This window comes from Zea mays, chromosome 3 (assembly GCF_902167145.1).
Source record: "Zea mays cultivar B73 chromosome 3, Zm-B73-REFERENCE-NAM-5.0, whole genome shotgun sequence".
NCBI classification, from domain to species: Eukaryota; Viridiplantae; Streptophyta; class Magnoliopsida; order Poales; family Poaceae; genus Zea; species Zea mays.
In genome coordinates, this window is record NC_050098.1 from 24,946,884 (window position 1) to 24,973,043 (window position 26,160).

General features: G+C 53.6%; 1 pseudogene; it reads left to right on the forward strand.

The window, feature by feature from the left end:
- Positions 1–5,688: 5,688 nt before the first annotated feature.
- On the forward strand, positions 5,689–9,804 carry LOC103651831 (40S ribosomal protein S8-like; annotated as a pseudogene).
- The last annotated feature ends 16,356 nt before the right edge of the window (positions 9,805–26,160 follow it).

Below are 26,160 nucleotides of genomic sequence, written 5' to 3' on the forward strand. Positions count from 1 at the left end.
TCTAGTTATTGTGGATGATTATTCTCGCTTCACTTGGGTATTCTTTTTACAGGAAAAATCTCAAACCCAAGAGACCTTAAAGGGATTCTCGAGACGGGCTCAAAATGAGTTCGGCTTAAGGATCAAGAAAATTAGAAGCGACAACGGAACGGAGTTCAAGAACTCTCAAATTGAAGGCTTCCTTGAGGAGGAGGGCATCAAGCATGAGTTCTCTTCTCCCTACACCCCACAACAAAATGGTGTAGTGGAGAGGAAGAATCGAACTCTATTGGACATGGCAAGAACCATGCTTGATGAGTACAAGACACCAGATCGGTTTTGGGCCGAGGCGGTTAACACCGCTTGCTACGCCATCAACCGGTTATATCTACACCGAATCCTCAAGAAGACATCATATGAACTTCTAACCGGTAAAAAGCCCAATATTTCATATTTTAGAGTTTTTGGTAGCAAATGCTTTATTCTTGTTAAGAGAGGTAGAAAATCTAAATTTGCTCCTAAAACTGTAGAAGGCTTTTTACTAGGATATGACTCAAACACAAGGGCATATAGAGTCTTTAACAAGTCCTCAGGACTTGTTGAAGTTTCTTGTGACGTTGTGTTTGATGAGACTAATGGCTCTCAAGTAGAGCATGTTGATCTTGATGAGATAGGTGAAGAACAGGCTCCATGCATAGCGCTAAGGAACATGTCCATTGGGGATGTGTGTCCTAAGGAATCCGAAGAGCCTCCACATGCACAAGATCAACCATCCTCCTCCACGCAAGCATCTCCACCAACTCAAATTGAGGATGAGGCCCAAGATGTTGAAGATCAAGAAGATGAGCCACCTCAAAATAACGGCAACGATCAAGGGGAAGATGCAAATGTTGAAGACAAGGAGGATGAAGAACCAAGGCCGCCACACCCAAGAGTCCACCAAGCAATCCAACGAGATCACCCCGTCGACACCATCCTCGGGGATATTCATAAGGGGGTAACCACTAGATCTCGTGTTGCTCATTTTTGTGAACATTACTCTTTTGTTTCCTCTATTGAGCCACACAGGATAGAGGAAGTACTTCAAGATTCGGATTGGGTGGTGGCAATGCAAGAGGAGCTCAACAACTTCACTAGGAATGAGGTATGGCATTTGGTTCCACGTCCTAACCAAAATGTTGTAGGAACCAAGTGGGTCTTCCGCAACAAGCAAGACGAGCATGGTGTGGTGACAAGGAACAAAGCCCGACTTGTGGCCAAGGGATACTCCCAAGTCGAAGGTTTGGATTTCGGTGAAACCTATGCACCCGTAGCTAGGCTTGAGTCCATTCGTATATTATTAGCCTATGCTACTTACCATGGCTTCAAGCTTTATCAAATGGACGTGAAGAGTGCCTTCCTCAATGGACTAATCAAGGAAGAGGTCTATGTTGAGCAACCTCCCGGCTTTGAAGACAGTGAGTACTCTAACCATGTCTATAAGCTCTCTAAGGCGCTTTATGGGCTCAAGCAAGCCCCAAGAGCATGGTATGAATGCCTTAGAGATTTCCTTACTGCTAATGGCTTCAAAGTCGGAAAGGCCGATCCTACTTTATTCACTAAAACTCTTGAAAATGACTTGTTTGTATGCCAAATTTATGTTGATGATATCATATTTGGGTCTACTAACGAGTCTACATGTGAAGAATTTAGTAGGATCATGACACAAAAGTTCGAGATGTCTATGATGGGGGAGTTGAAGTACTTCTTAGGATTTCAAGTGAAGCAACTCCAAGAGGGCACCTTCCTAAGCCAAACGAAGTATACTCAAGATATTCTAAGCAAGTTTGGGATGAAGGATGCCAAGCCCATCAAGACACCCATGGGGACCAATGGGCATCTCGACCTCGACACGGGAGGTAAGTCCGTGGATCAAAAGGTATATCGGTCGATGATAGGTTCTTTACTCTACTTATGTGCATCTCGACCGGATATTATGCTTTCCGTATGCATGTGTGCAAGATTCCAAGCCGACCCTAAGGAAGCTCACCTTACGGCCGTAAAACGAATCTTGAGATATTTGGCTTATACTCCTAAGTTTGGGCTTTGGTATCCTAGGGGATCCACATTTGATTTGATTGGTTACTCGGATGCCGATTGGGCAGGGTGCAAAATCAATAGAAAGAGCACATCAGGGACCTGCCAGTTCTTGGGAAGATCCTTGGTGTCTTGGGCTTCAAAGAAGCAAAATTCGGTTGCCCTTTCCACCGCCGAAGCCGAGTACATTGCCGCAGGCCATTGTTGCGCGCAATTACTTTGGATGAGGCAAACCCTGCGGGACTACGGTTACAAATTAACCGAAGTCCCTTTACTTTGTGACAATGAGAGTGCAATCAAGATGGCGGATAATCCCGTCGAGCATAGCCGCACTAAACACATAGCCATTCGGTATCATTTTCTTAGGGATCACCAACAAAAGGGAGATATCGAGATTTCTTACATTAACACTAAAGATCAATTAGCCGATATCTTTACCAAGCCACTAGATGAACAAACTTTTAACAAACTTAGGCATGAGCTAAATATTCTTGATTCTAGGAACTTCTTTTGTTAAATTGCACTCATAACTCTTTTATATACCTTTGATCATGTCTCCTTCATATGCTATGACTAATGTGTTTTCAAGTCCATTTCAAACCAAGTCATAGGTGTATTAAAAGGGAATTGGAGTCTTCGGCGAAGACAAAGGCTTCCACTCCGTAACTCATCCTTCGCCGTCACTCCAAGCAACTCTCCATTTCTGGGAGAGAAAGCATGAGCACCAAGCAAAAGGACTCCATCTTTGGTATAATCTTCACTCGTTTATTTATGACCAAAGGGGGAGAGAGAAATTCTAAGAGCTCTACTAACTCCGTTTTTGGCGATTCATGCCAAAGGGGGAGAAAGTATTAGCCCAAAGCAAAAGGACCGCACCACCACCTAATTTTTTTTAAAAAAAAGAAGAGTTTTTCAATTGGTATGATTCTCAATTGATAAATTTCAAATTGATATTTTATTGTGTTCAAAAGGGGGAGAAAATAGTATTTCAAAATTGATACATCAAAACCCTCTTGAACACTAAGAGGAGAATCTCATTTAGGGGGAGTTTTTGTTTAGTCAAAGGAAAAGCATTTGGAACAGGGGGAGAAAATTTCAAATCTTGAAAATGCTTTGCAAAATCTTATTCATTTACCTTTGACTATTTGCTAAAGCACTTTGAAAAGGATTTGCAAAAGAATTTGCAAAAACAAAACAAGTGATGCAAGCATGGTCCAAAATGTTAAAATTAAAGAAACAACCCATACATACTTTATGGGTATTTATATTGGCTCAATTCCAAGCAACCTTTGCACTGACATTATGCAAACTAGTTCAATTATGCACTTCTATATTTGCTTTGGTTTGTGTTGGCATCAATCACCAAAAAGGGGGAGATTGAAAGGGAATTAGGCTTACACCTAGTTCTTATATAATTTTGGTGGTTGAATTGCCCAACACAAATTATTGAACTAACTAGTTTGCTCTAGAATATACGTTCTACAGGTGCCAAAGGTTCATCTACAAACATACTAAATCGACTGTCTGGAATACCGTAGATTATTCCGGACAGGAGAAGCTTTTTGGAAAAACAGGCCAAGCGCGGACCGTCCGGGCCCTTGCGGCGGACCGTCCGCACCACCAGGATGACCCTCGGACAGAACCAATGCAAAAATCTGAGTCTGCACTATGGACCGTCCGGAGGAGAAGAGCGGACCGTCTGTGACCTCGCGCGGACCGTCCGGCCTCAGGCGCGGACCGTCCGGTAGGTGAGGAACCAAAAAACCCGAAGGTGACGGGTTCGGTAAAATGAATTTTAGCGTCCGCACGGACCGTCCGGGGTACACGACCGGACCGTCCGCGCCAGGCTTTATCTGACATCTGACGACGCATTAAATGCAATATAGCCGTTGATATAGCCGTTACTGCTGACCGTTGCATTTTCAGCCGTTGATCTACAGGCGCGGACCGTCCGGACCAGGCGGGCGGACCGTCCGCGGTCGGCAGAATGGAGCAACGGCTAGGAAGTGGTTGGGGGCTATAAATACCAACCCAACCACCTCCATTCACTTCACCCAAGCATTCCAACCTTCAACATTCAATACAAGAGCTAGCAATTCATTCCAAGACACATTCAAAGCCTCCATCTCTCCAAGTTTCACAATTGAGAAAAGAGATCATTAGTGATTAGTGACTTGAGAGAGAAAGTGATTCGTGTGTTATTTATCGCTCTTATCGGTTGGCTTTTTGCAATCGTGCTTTCCTTCTTTGATACTTCATTTCGATCAAACTCACTTGTAATTGAGGCAAGAGACACCAATCTTGTGGTGGTCCTTGTGGGAACTTTGTGTTCCAAGTAATTGAGAAGAAAACCTCACTCGGTCCGAGGGACCGTTTGAGAGAGGGTAAGGGTTGAAAGAGACCCGGCCTTTGTGACCTCCTCAACGGGGAGTAGGTTTGCAAGAACCGAACCTCGGTAAAACAAATCCACGTGTCTCACTCTTTATTCACTTGCGATTTGTTTTGCACCCTCTCTCGTGGACTCTATTATATTTCTAACGCTAACCCGGCTTGTAGTTGTGATTAAATTTGAGAATTTCAGTTTCGCCCTATTCACCCCCCTCTAGGCGACTTTCAGCTATGCTCAGCATTTCTCATGTCATTGGTTAGTTATTGTAGTTGTACTTAAAAATTACCATTTTGTCCATGAAAAATCATCTGATTATATGTTTAGGAGTTCTGGTCCCGTTTTAAGGAATGTAAAAGAACAAACATGAGAAGCTATGTCATGTGTGGTCCTTGGTTTCTGATGAATCTGCATCTGAATGTGATGCAGGGCAGCCCCGCAGACACCTTTTAACCACTGGATGGTGCCTTTGTCAACAGGAAGAAGCTTGTCTCAAGGGACGCCGTACTATTTTTGAGGTAGGCCACAACTAACATTGGAGATAATTATCACATGTTGGTGTTGACCCTTTCTGAAGGTTCCTCATAATTTTCAGGGGTGATAATGGGGAGCTAAGACTTGGAGTGCGCCGTGCAGCTCAGCTTAAAAATGGATCTGCTTTTCTAGCTCTTTATAACCAGTGCTCAAATCTTGGTTCACTACCTAATGTTGCACATGTTGTGGCCACCAAAAGTGTGTTCCACATCTACTACAACCCCAGGTGATGACGAATATAGCAGTTTCACTTTAATGCTTTTGCATGTTCAATTGTTCATTTTGTTGGCACTCTTTTAGATGATGTGAACTGAAATGTGATTATTAACTACTCTTTCAATTGATGGGGATTTGAAATTGTGTCATTGTGTGTGATATCATTTCCTGAGTTGTTTCGAGCTATGTAATTCATGATTCTTCCTGCAATTCAACATTAAGTGATATATAATTACTTTTTGAATTGATATTGTCACTTACATTTGGACCCTTCAATATAAATCTTTCCAATTATTGCTCTTTTTATCCACTCTTTGTTGTCAAGTTTCTGCAATTTAGAAGTATGCTTTCTTTTTTATTTAATTCTTTTTAGGCCACAGATTGTTATTTCTTCATGCCATAATTTCTCTGTTTTATTAGTCATAGTAACAGAAATATTTTTCAATTGTTGTGGCGGCTGGCCTTGACTGCTATGGCGGTGGCCGGACTGGCCTGCGATGGCGGTGGCCGGATAGCACCGCGAGAGCAACATCCAGAGGCTAGCAGTTCGTTGGTTGTTGACATTTGTATCAATGATTATCTTTATTTTGTGTTACTACTAGCTATCCGTGCAGTGCAGTTGTGATTTCTATGATGTTGAGGCAGAATTGTTTGCATAACAGACGTCCCTTTTTTATGAAAATAAAGTTTGGACACTAAGTTTTGTTAATGTGAATGTAAATAGTTCGGTCAGTTCATAGTACAACTGCAAGCTAATAATTGTTATATATTGTGTTAACCTTGTTGTTTGATTATTATGAGTTTCAGATGTTAATTTAAGATTCTCATTTATCTTGAAGGTATGAGCTTGGTCTCTAGCCTGCTAACACCAAACTGTCTAGCAATAAGACAGTTAGGAGGGTCTGTGTCCGTGGAGGCAACGTGAAGTGGAGCGCTCTTCGATTGGATACAGGTAACTACTCATGGGGAAGTGAGGCTCTTACCCACAAGACTCACATCTTGGATGTGGTCTATAATGCATCAAACAATGAGCTTGTGAGGACTCAGACTCTTGTGAAGAGCGCCATTGTACAAGTTGATGCTGCTCCATTCAAGCAGTGGTACCTCACTCGCTATGGAATGGACATCGGTAGGAAGAAGAAGGTGCATGTCGCTAAGAAGGATGCGACTGAGGTATATTCATTCAATTTAAGGTTTAATTGTTGTTTGCCCTTAGAATAGGTTGACTTAATAGTTCATGAATTGTTGTATTTGGTGAATAGCTGATTGATAGATATCTTATTAATGCATTGTTTTTAACCTGTGCAGTTCTGTGGCTTAGTTTTTCAATGAATCTCTTCCTTCTCTATGATCAGCATGTTGTATTTCGTTAGCTACTTTGTTTATGCTTGTTTTACATTTCTATGTGAAAAAGACTCAAGTTGCTATTTTGATTTTTGCAATCATCTTATGATGTTTTTGTAGGAAAAACAATAGTTAAATTAAAATTTCCTTTCTATTGCTCAATTGATGTATCCTATAACTGACCATTATTGTTTGTGCAGGGACAAGCGGGTGAGGCTATAGTTGAGGAAACAAAGAAGAGTAACCATGTGCAGAGGAAGATTGAGAAGCGCCAGCAGGATTGTGCACTTGACACTCATATTGAAGAGCAATTTGGCAGTGGGAGATTGTTGGCCTGCATTTCTGCCTGTCCTGGGCAGTGTGGCCAAGCTGATGGGTAAGGACAACTAGACCATTTCACCTCGCTTCAGTAGCTTACAGTTTCCACCTGAAATTTCCTGGCATTTGCTGGGCATTTCTTTTTATTGTCTAGCTACATCCTCGAGGCTAACTACAGGAGCATTTCCTTTTATTGGCCAGCTACATCCTTGAGGGTAAAGAGCTCGAGCTCTACATGAAGAAGCTTGTCGGCGTTTCGAGACCGGGGGGTCCCTAAGCCGACGAGTGAAATGTCGTCGCGTGCCCCAGCCCAGATGGGTCGGCGCGAGGCCGAGCGCGAAGGGGGGAAGTGAGGTGGCCGGAGATGGGCGTGAGAGAGGTGGAAATCCCGCGGCCTTCGTGTTCGTCCCGCGTCCAGGTCGGGTGCGCTTGCAGTAGGGGGTTACAAGCGTCCACATGGGAGAGGGAGCGAGCGGCCTCGCGCGAGCGCCTATCTCGTCCTCGTCCCCGCGCGGCCAACCCTCTCTAAGAGGGCCCTGGTCCTTCCTTTTATAGGCGTAAGGAGAGGATCCAGGTGTACAATGGGGGGTGTAGCAGAGTGCTACGTGTCTAGCGGAGGAGAGCTAGCGCCCTAAGTACACGCCATCGTGGCGGCCGGAGAGATTTTGGCGCCCGGTTTGTGTGATGTCGTGGCCGTCGGAGGAGCGCTGGAGCCTGGCGGAGGGACAGCTGTCGGGGCTGTCGAGTCCTTGCTGACGTCCTCTTGCTTCCGTAAGGGGGCCGAGAGCCGCCATCGTCAGGGAGCGTGCGGGGCGCCATCATTGCCTATCTGGCGGAGCGAGCCAGATGGGACGCCGGTCTTGTTCCCCGTAGCCTGAGTCAGCTTGGAGTAGGGTAATGATGGCGCCTCCCGTTGACGTGGCCGGCCCGCGCCCTAGGTTGGGCGATGTGGAGGCTCCTTCGAGGTCGAGGTCGAGTCCGTCTTCCATGGCCGAGGTCGAGTCCGAGCCCCTAGGTCGGGCGAGGCGGAGGCCGTTGGCTGAGGCCAGGGCGGAGTTCGAGTCCTGAGGTCGGGCGAAGCGGAGTTCGTCGTCTTCTGGGGCTGAGCCCAAGTCCGAGCCCTGGGTCGGGTGGAGCGGAACTCGTCGTCTTCTGGGGCTGAGCCCAAGTCCGAGCCCTGGGTCGGGCGGAACGGAGTTCGCCGTCTTCCAGGGCTTAGCCCGAGTCCGAGCCCTGGGTCGGGCGGAGTGGAGTTCGCCGTCTTCCTGGGCTTAGCCCGAGTCCAAGCCTTGGGTCAGGCGGAGCGAAGTTCGCCGTCTTCCGGGGCTTAGCCCGAGTCCGAGCCCTGGGTCGGGCGGAGCGGAGTTCGCCGTCTTCCGGGGCTTAGCCCGAGTCCGAGCCCTGGGTCGGGCGAAGCGGAGCTTCCTATGGTGCCTGTGGCCGGGCCTGACTGCCTGTCAGCCTCACTCTGTCAAGTGGCACCGCAGTCGGAGCGGCGCTGTCTTTCTGTCAGACCGGTCAGTGGAGCGGCAAAGTGACGGCGGTCACTTCGGCTCTGTCGGCTGAGGAGCGCGCGTCAGGATAAAGGTGTCAGGCCACCTTTGCATTAAATGCTCCTGCGATTTGGTCGGTCGGCGCGGCGATTTGGTCAGGGTTGCTTCTTGGCGAAGACAGGGCCTCGGGCAAGCCGGAAATATGTTCGCCGCTGGAGGGGGGCCTCGGGCGAGGCGGAGATCCTCCGGGGTCAGCTGCCCTTGTCCGAGGCTAGGCTCGGGCGAGGCGTGATCGAGTCCCTCGAATGGACTGATCCCTAACTTAATCGCACCCATCAGGCCTTTGCAGCTTTATGCTGATGGGGGTTACCAGCTGAGAATTAGGAGCCTTGAGGGTACCCCTAATTATGGTCCCCGACAGTAGCCCCCGAGCCTCGAAGGGAGTGTTAGCACTCGCTTGGAGGCTTTTGTCGCACTTTTTTGCAAGGGGACCAGCCTTTCTCGGTTGCGTTTTATTCCGGTGGGTGCGCGCGAGCGCACCCGCCGGGTGTAGCCCCCGAGGCCTCGGAGGAGTGGTTTGACTCCTCCGAGGTCTTAATGCCTCGCGCAATGCTTCGGCTGGTCTGGTCGTTCCCTCATGCGAGCTGGCCGTAGCCCGGGTGTACGGTCGTGTCCCAAGTTCTCGGGCTGGTATGTTGACGCTGTCAACGGTTTGGCCGGAGCCGGGTTTGCGAGAGCAGCTCCCGAGCCTCTGCACAGGGTGAGAGGGCGATCAGGGACAGACTCGACTTTTTTACATATGCCCCTGCGTCGCCTTTCCACAAGGAGGAGGGGGGAGAGCGCCATGTTGCCCTCGGTGGGCGCCGAACATGGTGTCTCCGGTGAGCTGCAGGCGGGTGATCCAAGCGGACGTCCGTGCCCCATTCGTTAGGGGTCGGCTAGAGGCCCAGAGGCGCGCCCAAAAGTACCTGCGGGTGATCTACCGGACCCGGTCCCCTGGCGACGGGGTCCGAGGGCTCGATGCCTCCCTCTGATGGGATTCCGTTACAAGATCGTTCCCGCTGGTCTCGGAAATGTCCTAGGGTACCTCGGGAGCGCAGCCCGAGCCTTGGTTATGTATCGAACGTACCCATGGTCATCCCTCGCTCTGTGTCTGAGGCAGCTGTGAACCCTTCGGGAGCCAGCCTTCGAACCCCTAATCAGTAGTGGGCGCGAAGCCCGAGTAGCCTGAGGCGGCCGTTGAACCCTTCCGAGGGGCCGGCCTTCGAACCTCTGACCAGTAGTGGGTGTGGAGCCCACGTGCTCTGAGGCGGCTGTTGAACCCTTCCGAGGGGCCAGCCTTCGAACCTCTGATCAGTAGGGAGGCTCGGAGCCTGGTTCCTTCACAGGGAAGGATTCTTTTTGGGGTATCCCCCTTTCCCGGTCCCTGTTGCAAGAGAGAGAAAGAGGAAAAAAGGAAAAGGATACGAAATCGAACGACGCGGCATACCTTTTTTGACGCGGTCATTATGGCGAAGGCGAAGCGTCGCTCGCTTCTCCTGCCAGAGGTGCCGCCTGTCCCGCTGCGGAGTTAATGCGACGGGGCGAGTGGTTCGCGGGGCGGGCGTTGTGCGTGTGCGAGCCGTTCGAGGAACGGCTGTTTCGCTTCGTGTTTTTGAATCCCGCGGCCGGTCCGGGCGGAACGTTGAACCGATCTCGCCTTGGTCTTTATATACTCGGGGGAGGGTCCGGCGATGGTTCTTTGCTCCGCTTCCTGCCTCCCTCTTAGGTTTTCGCAACCCGAGAGACTTGCCAGAGAAAAGGAAACCGCCCACCCTGTCCTTTGCGCCGCCACCCCTTCTGCTCGGTGATGGCCGACCGGGTGACCATCATCTCGCCGCGCGATCCATGGCCTTTCTCCATAGTGACGGCGGGTGATCTGGAGGATCTTGTTGCTGAGGGTTTACTTCGCCCTCTCTCTGATGAGAGGCGGCCGGAATAGATTCCCCCTGTGAGCGGAGCCGCTCCGTCCCCACCGTCGGGGTACATCCTGAGCTTCGTCTCCTTCCACGAGCGGGGATTTAGCGTGCCGGCGAGCCGCTTTATGCGGGCGATCCTGCACCACTACGGGGTGGAGTCGCACAACCTCAGCCCCAACTCCATCTTGCAGGTCGCCATCTTCGTAGCGGTGTGCGAGGGGTACTTGGGGATCGCCCCCCACTGGGACTTGTGGACTCATCTCTTTTTCGCGGAGCTTTTCGCTTCACCGACGGGGGAGAGAAAGGTCCGCGCGGCAGTGCGGGCCGGCGACTGCATCCTTCAGCTGAGGCAGTCGCGGGCGTCGCTGTATATTCCTGTCATCCTTGCGTCTTCGAACAAAGGGTGGCAGCGCCGGTGGTTCTACCTCCGGAATGACGGCGAGTTGCTCCCGCCGTTTTCCCAGCGAGTAGTCACCGTCGCCGCCGATGCTTGGCGCCACGGGACCCCGCATGAAAGACAGAAGAACCTCGAACCCCTTCTCAAGGCATTGGAGGCGTTGCGAAAAGGGGGACTCACCGCCGCGGGAGTGATTGCCGCCATCCACCGCCGGAGGGTGCTTCCCTTGGCGGAGCGACGGTTGCCGCTCTGGGAGATGACACCGGAGGCTGACTTGGAGGGCTCGCGGATGTCCTCGGATCCTCTTCCCTTCGACGTTCTCCACGGGCGGGTGGCCGTCGCGTTGGGGAAACCGGACCCCAGCGCCTTCTCCCAGCCTTTGATGCGCCCTGACCAAGGTTGCGTGACTCTGGTGAGTGTCCGCTCCTTCCTTACTCTTGCATCGGGTTGCCCCTGGTTCTTACGGTCGGGATTTCCATCCGTCTTCAGGAGGTAGGGTGGCACAAGCCTTCCCTGCCACGGGTCCAACAGGATGCGGTGGACCGAGCAGCGCGGCGGGTTGCCGCGGAGGAGAAGAAGAAAAAGAAGGACGCGGAGAAGGCCCAGGCCCGCAAGCGGATGCGGGCTCGAGACGCCTTGGAAAAGCTCCGTCGTCGGCAGGAGAGGGAGGGGCTCCCGAGGGAGCCATCGCCGGAAACGCCTGATGACGACGACGATGATGAAGATGATGACGAGGAAGACGACATGGCTGCCCGCCTCGGCTTCAGCCCTGGCTTGAGGTTAGGCCAGGAGCCGTCAAGCTAGCCCCCCGAGTGGGCTAATGTCGTCAGTCCCCGGAGTCGGGACGCCGAGGTCCCGGCCCGAAGAGCGGGGGCAGACCGAGAGGGTACTTGACCCCTCGGCTGGGGGAGTTGAGGCGACCCCGGGGAGCCAGGCCGAGGCGTCTGTTCCCCGAGAGCCGTCGCCCACGCCGGCAGCACAGGAGAGTGACCCTCAGGTCGCCGTGGCGGTGCCTGGGCAGTCCGCCTCTCGGGCGTCCAAAGCGCCCAAAGCAAGGGTGGTGCCGAAGCTGCCGGCGAAGCGGACCTCGGCGACGGCTTCGGGGGTCGAGATCCGAGAGACCTCCCCTCAGGCACGGTTGATCATGGCCCGGAGCGGGTAAGTATCTTGGAACGTCTTCGTCCTGGCTTTTCATTCGTATGTCCCGACCATGATTTTTCTTTTCTCCTCAGCAAGCGAAGCCATGGCCTAACCGATCTGGCTCCCCGAAAGGCCCTTAAGACGGTGTCGGCTTCCGCAGCCGGCGCCGCTCCAGGCCTTGCCGTTCAGCTGACCTTCTCGCAAGGCGCTCCACAGCAGGGGGCTCATGCGGCACCAGTCGCCGTGGAGCGAGTTCCCGAGGCCGGCTCTTCTACTGAGGCGGCCATCGTGCTAGGGGAGGCGGCTGACGCGGACGTGGCCCCGGCCCCACCGGACGTGCCGGCGGTGCTGGCACCTGTTGCTACTGAAGCCACTGCCGTCCCAGTCGGGGGGCGACCTGTCGCTGCCGACGCTGAGACGGCCGAGGCGTCGACGCTTGGTGCCTCGGAGGAGGGGGGCGTGGAGACGCGATCCGTCCTGCCGAGCGGCAGCCTTGTCGCTGTGCGGCGGAGCTCTGAGGGTCGGCGCCAGTTGCTCCGGTTCCGGACCCGCGAGGCCTCGAATCCCTTCTTCGTTCTCGACGATGAGTGGGAGGAGCAGTCCTGGGACGAGCTCCGCGAGTGTGCCGAAGCAACGGTGGGGTCGCTCCGGTCGTCGCTGGAGGTTTTCTGTAGGGACGTCCCCAAAATCCTCCAGGTAACGGTTTCAGGCATACCTTTTCTTTTTTGTGACCAAGGCGTCTTTCGTGACGCCCCGCTTCCTTCCCTCAGGATCTGACCGATTTGAGCGCCGCCAAGTCGTCGTTCATCCGCCACGAGGTCGACGTCTGGGGCTCGCTTTGATCCCTGAGGACCTCGCTCGCCGGGCTACTGCGCGCCTCTCTCAGCAGGGCGCCGAGGCGGCGGACCTTCGGTTGCTCTGCACCGATCTGAGAGCCGAGGCGGTAGCGGCACGCGCGGAGGCGGCAGCGGCGTGCGCAGAAGTGCAACGACAGCAGTCGGAGTTCGACCGGATCGTCGATGAGCGAGACCAATCTCGAGGCTGGGCTGCCGAGGCCGAAAGCCGGGCTGGAGCCCTTGCAGCCGACCTAGCCGTAGCCCAGGTCGCAGCCTCGGAGCAGCGTGCCCAAGCCGGAGGTACGCCTTGGCCATTTTCGGTTTTCGTTTCAGCTTGTTTCCTCCGCTTGTGTTTGAGATCTTTCGTTCTGGCTGTTCGCAGAGCTCGAGTCCGCCCTTGATGAGTCCACCAAGGCGCTTGCTGAGGCGCTTGCCGGGGCGGCCGAGCAGGGGGAGGCCGACCACGCGGCCATGTCCGAGGCCATCTCGGACTTCTGCCGGGTACTTGGCTCCGGCGACGTCCCCTCAGGAAGCTCCCCTCAAAGTCGCCTGCAGGCCTTGGGCGATCATGTGCGCGGCAGACTCCGCGAGGCGCTACACCACGGCGTCAGGCGGGCCTTCGCCGTGCTCGCTTCCCACTACGTCGTGGACCTGCAGCGGGTCAGCGAGGGGTATTGCCTTCCTGACGAAGATGAAGCCGCCCTGGCAGAAGTCCAGAGGCTCGATGCAGCCGCCGCGGGTCTGAGCGCAGTGCTGGCGACCACCTTCGAGGCAGAGATCCTCCCGCCTGCGCCGTCGTCTGAAGCCGGGATGGACTTTGCCGAGGGCAGGGACGAAGCCGAAGGCGCGGCTCCTTCCCGGGGCGACGCCTAACTCTGTTGGAGCAGTTTCTGTTGGATGCACGTGTGTCTTTCTGCGGCCGCTGAGGCCTGAACACTTTATTACCGTTGCATAAAGTCGTGCTCCTTTCCCTTTCATTTTGCGTGTCCGGCCTCGCCTGTCAGTAGCAGGGTGGCTTCCCCAAGTAGGGGTCACTTTTCATGGCGGGTGACGAGTGAGGTGTCCGTAACTCAGAGGCGTAGGAGTCCCTCGGCTCAGTCAGCCTTGCCACTTACATGCACCCGCGTTCGCTCCTTTGGGTCCTGCTTCCGACATAGCCGGGGGAACGCAAAAGCCTTTTCGATTGAAAATTTTGACGCAGAGGGGTTCCCCCCTTTTTAGCCCCCGAGGGAGGGTCGGGCTCTGCCGAGGCAAGGCTGACCCTTCCTTGATGACTAAAACTTGCATGGGGGCAAGGTAAGCGAACAACTTGAAAGCATCTTAAGGGTAGAGGCGACGTAGCTGTTAGACGTTCGAAGTGTTGGTGCAGACCTCGCCTTGACTGTCGGCCAGTTCGTTTGTTCCGGGCTTCAGAACTTTGGCGGTGACAAGCGGCCCTTCCCAGGGGTGCGTGTAGCCCCCGGGTGTCTCCAACAAGGGCTCAGGGTGCGGTGGTGGAGCTCCTTCCCATCCCTTAGCAAGACGAACGACTTGGCGCGCCGCGCCAACCGCCGAGCTTTGGCTCGGTCGAGGGGTAGCTCTCCTCGGTGGAAATATTGCAGGTACGGGGTCTGCCAGCTTCGATTAGGCGTGACCCCGCTTCGCTCCTCCTCGACGCGCAGTGCCTCGCCCTCGAGTGTTGAGGGTGCCTCGGGCCAAGCTGAGGGTGCCTCTGGCCGTGCCGATGATGCCTCGGACTGAGCCGAGGATACCTCGGGCTGGGCCGAGGGTGCCTCGGGCTCGGGCGTGTCGTCGATTTTGACGGAGGGTTGATGCAGGTCTCGGGAGCAGGCTTCTGGGGGAAACGTTATTCGCCCCGAGGCGGTACAGAGGCAGGCCCCTTTTGCCGAGGTGCGGGATGAAAAGGCTGAGGGCCGCAAGACATCCCATGACTCTCTGTACGCCTTTCAAGTCCTTGATGGGCCCCATGCTAGTGATGGCTGTGATCTTCTCCGGGTTGGCTTCGATGCCTCGCTCGGAGACGATGAACCCCAAGAGCATGCCTCGGGGCACCCCGAAGACACACTTTTCGGGATTGAGCTTGACGCCTTTCGCCTTGAGACATCGGAATGCCACTTCAAGGTCGGAAAGGAGGTCGGAGGCTTTCCTCGTCTTGACTATGATGTCATCGACGTAGGCCTCGACCGTGCGGCCAATGTGTTCGCCAAACACATGGTTCATGCACCGCTGGTACGTCGCGCCCGCATTCCTCAAGCCGAACGGCATGGTGACATAGCAGTACATGCCGAAGGGTGTGATGAAAGAAGTCGCGAGCTGGTCGGACTCTTTCATCCTGATTTGGTGATACCCTGAGTAGGCATCGAGGAAAGACAGGGTTTCGCAACCAGCAGTGGAATCCACGATTTGATCGATGCGAGGCAGAGGGTAGGGAACCTTCGTACATGCTTTGTTCAGACCAGTGTAGTCTACACACATCCGCCATTTCCCCCCTTTCTTTCTCACAAGCACAGGGTTGGCAAGCCATTCGGGATGGAATACCTCTTTGATGAACCCTGCCGCCATTAGCTTGTGGATCTCCTCGCCTATGGCTCTGCGCTTCTCCTCGTCGAATCGGCGCAGAGGCTGCTTGACGGGTCGGGCTCCGGCTCGGATGTCCAGCGAGTGCTCGGCGACATCCCTTGGTATGCCGGGCATGTCCGAGGGACTCCACGCGAAGACGTCGGCGTTCGCGCGGAGAAAGTCGACGAGCACTGCTTCCTATTTGGGATCGAGCCCGGAGCCGATCCGGACTTGCTTGGAGGCGTCGCTGCTGGGGTCGAGGGGGACGGACTTAACCGTCTCCGCTGGCTCGAAGTTGCCGGCATGACGCTTCACGTCTGGCACCTCCTTAGAGAGGCTCTCCAGGTCGGCGATGAGGGCCTCGGACTCGGCGAGGGCCTCGGCGTACTCCACGCACTCCACGTCGCATTCGAACGCGTGTTTGTACGTGGGGCCGATGGTGATGACCCCGTTGGGGCCCGGCATCTTGAGCTTGAGGTAGGTGTAGTTGGGGACGACCATGAACTTCGCGTAGCATGGCCTCCCCAGTACCACGTGGTAGGTTCCTCGGAACCCGACCACCTCGAACGTCAGGGTCTCCCTTCGGAAGTTGGAGGGTGTTCCGAAGCAGACGGGAAGATCGAGTTGTCCGAGGGGCTGGACGCGCTTCCCGGGGATGATCCCATGGAAAGGCGTCGCACCCGCCTGGATCGAGGACAGATCGATACGCAGAAGCCCGAGGGTCTCGGCGTAGATGATGTTGAGGCTGCTGCCTCCGTCCATGAGGACCTTGGTGAGCCTGACGTCGCCGATGACGGGGTCGACGATGAGCGGGTATTTCCCCGGGCTCGGCACATGGTCGGAGTGGTCGGCTTGGTCGAAGGTGATGGGCTTGTCGGACTAGTCTAGGTAGACTGGCGCCGCCACCTTCATCGAACATACCTCCCGGCGCTCTTGCTTGCGATGCCGAGCCGAGGCGTTCGCCGCTTGCCCACCGTAGATCATGAAGCAGTCGCGGACCTCGGGGAACTCTCCTGCCTGGTGATCTTCCTTCTTGTCGTTGTCGCGGGCCCTGCCACCCTCCGCGGGTGGCCCGGCCCTGTGGAAGTGGCGCCGAAGCATGACACACTCCTCAAGGGTGTGCTTGACGAGCCCCTGGTGGTAGGGGCACGGCTCCTTGAGCATCTTGTCGAAGAGGTTGGCACCTCCGGGGGGTTTCCGAGGGTTCTTGTACACGGCGGCGGCGACAAGTTCCGTGTCGGTGGCGTCGCGTTTCGCTTGCGACTTCTTCTTGCCCTTCTTCTTGGCGCCACGCTGAGTTGATGCCTCGGGGGCATCTTCCGATGGGCGGCCCTGGGGCTGCTTGTCCTTCCGGAAGATAGCCTCGACCGCCTCCTGGCCGGAGGCGAACTTGGTGGCGATGTCCATCAGCTCGCTCGCCCTGGTGGGGGTCTTGCGACCCAGCTTGCTCACCAGGTCGCGGCAGGTGGTGCCGGCGAGGAACGCGCTGATGACATCCGAGTCGGTGATGTTGGGAAGCTCGGTGCGCTGCTTCGAGAATCGCCAGATGTAGTCCCGGAGAGACTCTCCCGGCTACTGTCGGCAGCTTCGGAGGTCCCAGGAATTCCCAGGGCGCACGTACATGCCCTAGAAATTGCCGGCGAAAGCTTGGACTAGGTCGTCCCAGTTGGAGATCTGCCCCGGAGGCAGGTGCTCCAACCAGGCGCGAGCGGTGTCGAAGAGGAACAGGGGGAGGTTGCGGATGATGAGGTTGTCATCGTCCGTTCCACCCAGTTGGCAGGCCAGACGGTAGTCTGCGAGCCACAGTTCCGGTCTCGTCTCCCCCGAGTACTTTGTGATAGTAGTCGGGGGTCGGAACCGGGTCGGGAACGGCGCCCGTCGTATGGCCCGGCTGAAGGCCTGTGGACCAGGTGGTTCGGGCGAGGGACTCCAATCCTCCCCGCTGGCGTAGCGTCCCCCACGCCTGGGGTAGCCTCGGCGCACCCTCTCGTCGAGGTGGGTCTGACGGTCGCGGTGATGGTGCTCGTTGCCGAGGCGACCCGGGGCCGCAGGCGCTGTGTTGCGCGTGCGCCCGGTGTAGACCGAGGCTTCCCGCATGAATCGGGAAGTCGCGGCATGATGTTCCGAGGGGTGCCCCTGCCTTCGGGAGGCGGAGCTCTCGGCCTGCCGGACCGCGGCGCCTTCCAGGAGATTCTTGAGCTCTCCCTGGATTCGCCGCCCCTCGGTGGTTGTTGGCTCCGGCATCGCGCGGAGGAGCATTGCTGCTGCAGCCAGGTTCTGGCCGACCCCACTGGATGCGGGTGGCGGCCTGACCCTGACATCGTCGGCGATGCGGTGCTGGAAGCCCTGGGGTAGATGACGCATTTCTCCGGCCGGAGGTTGGCCCGCCCATGCCTGCCCGACGTCCCGGCGGATTGGCTCAAGCGCTCCTGCTCCCTCGTCGAGCCTGGCCTGCACCTCGCGGATTTGCTCGAGCTGTGGGTCGTGACCCCCCGCCGGAACGGGGACCACAGCTAGCTCCCGTGGGATGTCAACGCGAGGCACCGACCTAGAGAGATCATCGTCCTCCGGCATGCCGAGATGGTTGCCTTCGGAGGGACCCCCTAGATCGACGTGGAAACATTCGCGGCTTGGGCCGCAGCCCTCGTCGCCGAGGCTACGGCTACCGTCGGAACAGTCGGAAAGGCAGTAGTCGCATGCGGTCATGAAGTCCCGCATGGCACTGGGGTTGCCAAGTCCGGAGAAATCCCAACAGAAGCTAGGCTCGTCGTATTCCTCGGACCCAGAGGGCCCGTAGGTCGAGACGTCCGTCAGCCGGTCCCAAGGTGACCGCATACGAAACCCCAGAGGGTTCGGACTCGCCTCTACGAGAGCGTCCGCCAAAGCGAAGCCGCTAGGCGGGTCGAGGTTGAATCCGAAAGGCGTGGGATGGGAATCGGTCGGTACCTCTTGGTCGACGGGCAGTGATGAAGTCACGTCGGGGACTGACTGCACCGTCGTCTCAGGTACGAGGGTGACACCCAGCAAGCCTTTCACGAGCGTGCTGGCGTCGTCCGTTTGCTCGGGATTGGCGTGTCACGGGGAGACAACGCTCGTCTTCGTCTCAAGCGCGAGGTTGATGCCCGGCACGCCCCCCGTTGGGGTGCTGGCGCTGTCGACTCGCTCGACAGCCGACGAGGCGCTGCCTCCTGCTTGGCCTTGGTTGACCCGCCTCCTCCTCCGTCGGCGGGGAAGAGGACGGGGCGAGCTCGAAGGTTGTTCTTCCACCACGCGGGGAAGACGTCGTCGATTCCGCCGCCGGCGGGCGGGCTGTCGGCCGCCATTGTCGCTGCCGCCCAGCGGTGGAAGGTGTATCATGTCGTAGCTGCCGTCGAGGGACATGAACTCAAGACTCCCAAAACGGAGCACCGTCCCGGGCCGGAGAGGTTGCTGGAGACTGCCCATCTGGAGCTTGACGGGAAGCTGTTCGTCAACACGCAGCAGGCCCCTACCTGGCGCGCCAACTGTCGGCGTTTCATGACCGGGGGGTCCCTAAGCCGACGAGTGAAATGTCGTCGTGTGCCCCAGCCCAGATGGGTCAGCGCGAGGCCGAGCGCGAAGGGGGGAAGTGAGGTGGCCGGAGATGGGCGTGAGAGAGGTGGAAATCCCGCGGCCTTCGTGTTCGTCCCGCGCCCAGGTCGGGTGCGCTTGCAGTAGGGGGTTACAAGCGTCCACACGGGAGAGGGAGCGAGCGGCCTCGCGCGAGCGCCTGTCTCGTCCTCGTCCCCACGCGGCCAACCCTCTCTAAGAGGGCCTTGGTCCTTCCTTTTATAGGCGTAAGGAGAGGATCCAGGTGTACAATGGGGGGTGTAGCAGAGTGCTACGTGTCTAGCGGAGGAGAGCTAGCGCCCTAAGTACACGCCATCGTGGCGGCCGGAGAGATTTTGGCGCTCGGTTTGTGTGATGTCGTGGCCGTCGGAGGAGCGCTGGAGCCTGGCGGAGGGACAGCTGTCGGGGCTGTCGAGTCCTTGCTGACGTCCTCTTGCTTCCGTAAGGGGGCCGAGAGCCACCATCGTCAGGGAGCGTGCGGGGCGCCATCATTGCCTATCTGGCAGAGCGAGCCAGATGGGACGCCGGTCTTGTTCCCCATAGCCTGAGTCAGCTTGGAGTAGGGTAATGATGGCGCCTCCCGTTGACGTGGCCGGCCCGCGCCCTAGGTTGGGCGATGTGGAGGCTCCTTCGAGGTCGAGGTCGAGTCTGTCTTCCGTGGCCGAGGTCGAGTCCGAGCCCCTAGGTCGGGCGAGGCGGAGGCCGTTGGCTGAGGCCAGGGCGGAGTTCGAGTCCTGAGGTTGGGCGAAGCGGAGTTCGTCGTCTTATGGGGCTGAGCCCAAGTCCGAGCCCTGGGTCGGGCGGAGTGGAATTCGTCGTCTTCTGGGGCTGAGCCCAAGTCCGAGCCCTGGGTCGGGCGGAGCGGAGTTCGCCGTCTTCCGGGGCTTAGCCCGAGTCCGAGCCCTGGGTCGGGCGGAGCGGAGTTCGCCGTCTTCCGGGGCTTAGCCCGAGTCCGAGCCCTGGGTCGGGCGGAGCGGAGTTCGCCGTCTTCCGGGGCTTAGCCCGAGTCCGAGCCCTGGGTCGGGCGAAGCAGAGCTTCCTATGGTGCCTGCGGCCGGGCCTGACTGTCTATCAGCCTCACTCTGTCAAGTGGCACCGCAGTCGGAGCGGCGCAGGCGGCGCTGTCTTTCTGTCAGACCGGTCAGTGGAGCGGCGAAGTGACGGCGGTCACTTTGGCTCTGTCGGTTGAGGGGCACACGTCAGGATAAAGGTGTCAGGCCACCTTTGCATTAAATGCTCCTGCGATTTGGTCGGTCGGTGCGGCGATTTGGTCAGGGTTGCTTCTTGGCGAAGACAGGGCCTCGGGCGAGCCGGAAATATGTTCGCCGCTGGAGGGGGCCTCGGGCGAGGCGGAGATCCTCCAAGGTCGGCTGCCCTTGTCCGAGGCTAGGCTCGGGCGAGGCGTGATCGAGTCCCTCGAATGGACTGATCCCTGACTTAATCGCACCCATCAGGCCTTTGCAGCTTTATGCTGATGGGGGTTACCAGCTGAGAATTAGGAGCCTTGAGGGTACCCCTAATTATGGTCCCCGACAAAGCTCCAGAGGTAAATGTGGACGAGACAACTAACTCTTCCTTATTCTTTTTTTATCTATACTACTTCTGAAGTGCAGATATCTCAAGAATTCACACTTGCCTGTTAGGATTTGCCTGTTAAAGAAATTTGGTCAGTGTGAACATGACACTGGCGCTTGTGATTTGCTTGTTAGGATCAAGAATCCTTTGCAAAAGCCTCCGAACCGGCGGCAGTGACAGAAGCCGGTCTTGGGCCACGATGGCGTCGAGCGCTGGCGGCGCGTCGTCGTCGCTGGTGAAGAACGAGCCCTACATGCGTGCTGTCAAGATCTACCTCAAGAGCCTAGACATCCAAATGGAGAAACAGCTAGCCAAGACATGGAGAAGCACAAGGGGTCGTACAACCAGGGACCAAGGGAGGACTTGGAGATCGACCTCGCCAAGCTTCTATCAACCAAAAGAAAATCATGGTCCTCAACAGATAGCAGAACATCCTATTTGAAATGAGTTTGTGAATAAGTGGTAAGGCGTACCACTTTTAGTTTCTTTGCTTATTTGTCGTCATCTAAATTGACCATTGTAGATACAACATCGCTTCGCAGGCGCACGACGATCGCGGGCGGTTCATATCACAGGTGGTTCCAGACGTGGGCACCGGGCGTGAGATTTTTAATGCCTACTGCTCGCTCCACATGATCATTTATCACTGGCTCCAGCATGTCATGCTGCTCATGCTGCTGCAAGGTAGGATTGTGCTCTGAACCTATATTGATTTCACCTTTTGACGATTGTAGTTGTCCAACCCTGACTCAAGATCATCCGTCCTCTTCCCGTTTGATGGAATGTGTAACCCATACCTTTTTTATACATAAAACTGATCGTGTAGGGTGGCAAATAAGAAGCCTGTCCACGTGTTCATAGGTGAAGGACAGATTAATCTGAATGGAGCTCGATGGGTGCAGGTAGTACCAATTACACATCCGGTGTCTCAAGAAGTTCACTAAGGATTATGGTATGACCTTTTTCTTCCTGGCAAAAGCATGCCAACTTTGTCGATTCCCTCATTTTTTTATCGATTGATTTGGAAATTATGCTGGTGATTATGGTATGTCTCTCAGTTGTGTTGCTTTGTCACATGTACTATTTTTATTACCACTCTCATATGTTGACTGGTTATTTTACTCTACCCTGATTGCTATATGTGCGCGTAAAGCCAGCAAGTTGTTTAGAGGATGTGGTTGGCAAATCTAGAGAGCAAATAGAGTTACATAACAATTAACTAAATTTAGCAAGTCTATTTAGAGAACTATTAGAGATACATTTTTTATTCATTTCTTAAATTTAATATTTAGAGGGTTGTTTAGAGAACACAGTCTCGCCAGCAAGGGGATTGAATTATATGGCCCTCAATCCCCTCCAATTTTCATATATCCAAACAAGCTTAGTGCATCTTCTACCAAGCCTTAGTCCATCTGCTAAGTTCTAGGACGTTTTAGCTGCATCCAAAAATATGGCTTTCCCCAAACGTGAGAAAACTGTTCAGCGGTCGTATATACCACAATACAAAATCAAACTTTGTGTTGATTTAACTTATATTCACTTATTAGCAGCCGCCGACCATTGCTGCCCCACGCATGGCATCACCGGCCTATAGTCACATCTGACTCTAGCGCCTCGCCTGCTGCACCCACCGCCTACACCCCTGGAGCTGAGCAAGTGCAAGACTTTAGACCCATTTGCCTCGAGAACTGCATTGTGAAATATATCTAAAAATCCTATGTACACGTCTAGGATGGAAGGGGACATAGCATGGGGGTGAGGATGGAAGGCAGAGGAGAGCGACATTCACGGTGGCTAGAAAGGAGCGCGATAGAGGGGATCATGACATTGTCTCGAGGCATGCGCGGTAGGGACGTGGGCTGGCAACGTGAGGCTCACAGTTGGTGGGGGGGGCAGAGCGGGGGCATTGGGAGGGTGTGGACGCTGACACTACATTCATAATATAGTAGTATAGATAACCGGACGTGGCCAGGTGCTTAGTCTTCCTGCTAATATTGTTTACCTTATGTTATGTCTCTTAATTAACATTTGTCTATGAGGAATGGTATCCCGAATTTTGAAAGTTAAACATTTGGTTAAACTTGGAATGTTTTGTCTCTTCAAGAAAGTTGGAACTTTGGGAAAGCCAGAAACATTTGATCAAACTTTTTTTTGCATTTTCATTAAATAGGGCTATGTTGGACACGTATTTAGATTGTATTGTAACCATATTTCAATTCCATTGATAATTCCTTATGCACATTTCTTTTGGACATATTTCACTGTTTAAATTCATGCACACAAGATGTTTACTTGTGAGACTGATTGCACTATTCTTGTTGTTTAGAACTGGTGTCAGCTAATTGGAGATCGTGAATAATGCGTTTTTAAGTGAAACAAAGTCATATTAAGTGTAGAGACAATCTATTGATTGAACAACTTAGATATGGTAATTATAGCTCTCGTCGTTCCTCATATGGATAATATACTGACTGGTCTGCTATTTCAAAAGGCATGTTCAGTTCTATGGCCTCATGAGGCCAATACATGTAACTTTGCTTTTCCATGGCTGCTAACAAATGAATACAAATTTGTTACAGAACACCTGCTTTAATATGATAGTTATAACTACTATCGGGATATAGCTTGCTTTTTTTGAATATAATTTGGAATCTTTTTGGATGCAGGTCTGTTTTCCTAGGATTATAGTTGTTCTTTCCATTAGCGCTGCTGCTACGAACAGGATAGGGTACCTGCTGCTGAAAAGGTATTTCTATAAAGAAACAAAATATCTAATGGGTCTCATCTACTCCTCTATTTGATAGACATTATCTAATTCGTTTGAATACCTTGAATCGAACATAGTGTTATTGAAATGTTTGTAGTGTAAGTTGTGTAGCGCTGTGCCAGATATGGTTGTCTGTTCGTTGAGTTGTAGTGATGATTTGATCACCTTTGTAAAACTATTATTGGTTTACTTCTAAGCAATCAGACAATAGGTTGTTGGGGGACATCCAACCATGAGCCAATAACTGCCAAAGTTCAGTTCACTGTAGTGTCAGCTAATAGATATACCATTGAGCACATAAGCCACAGTTTATACACTTAGTAACTGACACATAGAACAAGGAATAACCTTTGACTCCTTTTAGGTCCAATGCACAAGCAGTTTTTAGTTCTTTTGGTTAGGTGGAGATAAATAGTTCTCTTTCCTTTTTAGTTTCTGTTAATGTTGTACTTTCGGACATATTTCACTGTTTAAATTCATGCACACAAGATGTTTACTTGTGAGACTGATTGCACTATGGTTCTGCCTCTCCATTGAGCACTTTCTGCTGCAGCTAAGAAATTTAAGGTTCCTTCCTCTGAAAATCTTAGGGAGATTGCTGAACACTGTAATGAAAGAAAGTGGGCTGGTCGCCGTGCAGAAGAAGCTGGACAGAAGCTCTACATGTGGGCTCTGATAAAGAACAAAGAGGTAACTGGTGCATCACCATTTGCAGCTTTCGAGCAAGTTTTTCTGTGATCTTTATTTTGAAATTCTGCTATTTATTTATCTTTTCAGACTGTAGTATGCAATGCTAGAGTTCTGGGACTTGGTCCCAGGTTCATGTCAGTTTATGTTCCCAAGCTTGCGGTATGATTTTTTTGCCAACCCTCGTACAGAAGGAACACTTGTTTCATTTTTCTGACTTCTCACCTCTGTGATTTTATGATGCAGATGGAACAAAGGATATATTATGATGAAGTTGAGGGATTATCAGTTGAATGGTTAGAAGTCACTGAACGTTAGTGCTTGATGCATGCAGGAACAAGCCTGCTCAAAGGAGAGGAACTCATATGAAGTGCAGGCCGATTGAGGAAGTCGCGGTGGTGGTGAACCCTTCAGAGTTGTCTGAAGAAGATGAGGAATCAGGAGTAACAGAAGCTGGCGGCTACACTTCGTTGGCTGCTGTCGGCTGCACTATATTTCTTGTTTTCTTTTAATAAGGTGTGAAATACAAGCCACCACCATGCATGATATTTGGACAGCCTAGGAAAGCTAATATTTTCTCAACCTTATACCATATATGCTTGATGTGCAATTATTTAATTGATTTAGCAATCTGAACATCATTTTGGATAATCCCTTATTCTTGTGGTATGTCTTAGACCTGATCTAGCTTGATGACCTGTCTTTTTATTTGATGATGCATAGAGTGTATGCTTCAATAAAATGTGTGCCTGGACATACTGCAAGTTGTACTTGCAATATAGTGGTAAAATAACTAGATTAAAATAACAAAAATTTATGTATGGTTAGGAACACAAATGGATTACGAAATCATTTCTTATAACAATATAACACATTTATATATACATTATCATAGTATTATATGTTTCCGTTGCAACGCACGGACACTTACCTAGTGGAATACTAAGACCGGTCCCACATGTCGGCCGCGGCCCGCGGGGCAGTTGCGAAGCATTGCACCTCGCTGTCTTTTTTCGTTGCTGGGGTTGGCGTTGGGCCTCGGGCGCAGGAGCGGCGTCTGCCGTGCTTTGCATGAATGCACGGTGCGAGAGGGACAGAAAATCACAGAAGCTAGGAGCAGGTGAGTGATGGGGACGTTTATTACCTAGTACGGAGGAGTACTTTCTTTCCTCGATCACAAAACAAGCGCACGGTTTATTTACCGAGGAGTCAAAAAAAAAAAGAAAGAAAAATGTATGGCATACAGAGCAGGTGGCTGGCAAACAGCGACGCACTCTCAAGTCTCAACCTTGGTAGCCACCACCTATCTGCCTGCCTGCCCGCCCGCCCGCCCGCCCGCCCGCTCTCATTTACTCCAAAGCTCTCTGTCAGTCGTACGTCGATGGCCACGCTGTAGTACGTAGTAAGATCTTTGCTTCACGTAACTGAATTGAAGGCGCTAGCTAGTAGCATGAGGGATTCAGTTCAGGCCGGGCGAGCAGTGAGTGCTACATACATGTGTCCTCTCGACCTCGTCCAGTCCAACAGGTAATTGCGTCGGCCGGATACGCAGCGCGCTCGCGCTGATGGGAAGACGGCACAGCTGTTTTTTTCCACTGAAGTTTGACAAACTTGGCCCCAGCGCATACGTAGCAGGCAGCCATGGTGTGCAGGCAGAGGAGGTGCCGTGCCGACTAGTAGAGAAGAGAATGGACGGAGGGGAGCATGGGCGCTGCTGCACCTGCACTGCTCCAGCACTGGGGCGCATGCAACAGTGACAGGCAGGCAGGCAGCAACCGGCCGGGACGGACGGGCGACGGACTTTTACGTAGGATTCAAAGTCTTTGTTGAGTTGAATCAACTAGAGCTGCTGTGCTGCTGGCGATCAAGACTTTCACGTACTCTACGCCTGCGTCTGCCGTGCCGCGGTTCCGCCTGCCTGGACCTCGACCTGGACATGGCGGGACTGCGAGCACTGCACCGCCGCTGCTCTGCTTCCCTCAACGGGGTCAGGTATAATAAAATAAATAAATAGCCGTCCGTGCGTGTCCTCGCTGGTGCAGCTGCTGCCAGCCACCTTGCGTTGCGTTGCGCCCCTCTCGGGTGTGTGATGAGGCCAGAGCGGTAAAAAAAAAGCGAGAGGAGAACGATCGGGAGAGGGAGGGCATGCAGCAATCACTGAAACTGAACCCGCTTTTGTGGCGGTCGGATTTTTGCCGAGGAATTCAAGCTTTGCTTCAAGGTGATTCGAGATCGAGAGGTGGGAGCCCGGAGGAGCACGCGAGGGACGGATGGACGTCAGGCAACTGCGCCCGGTTGAAAAGACGC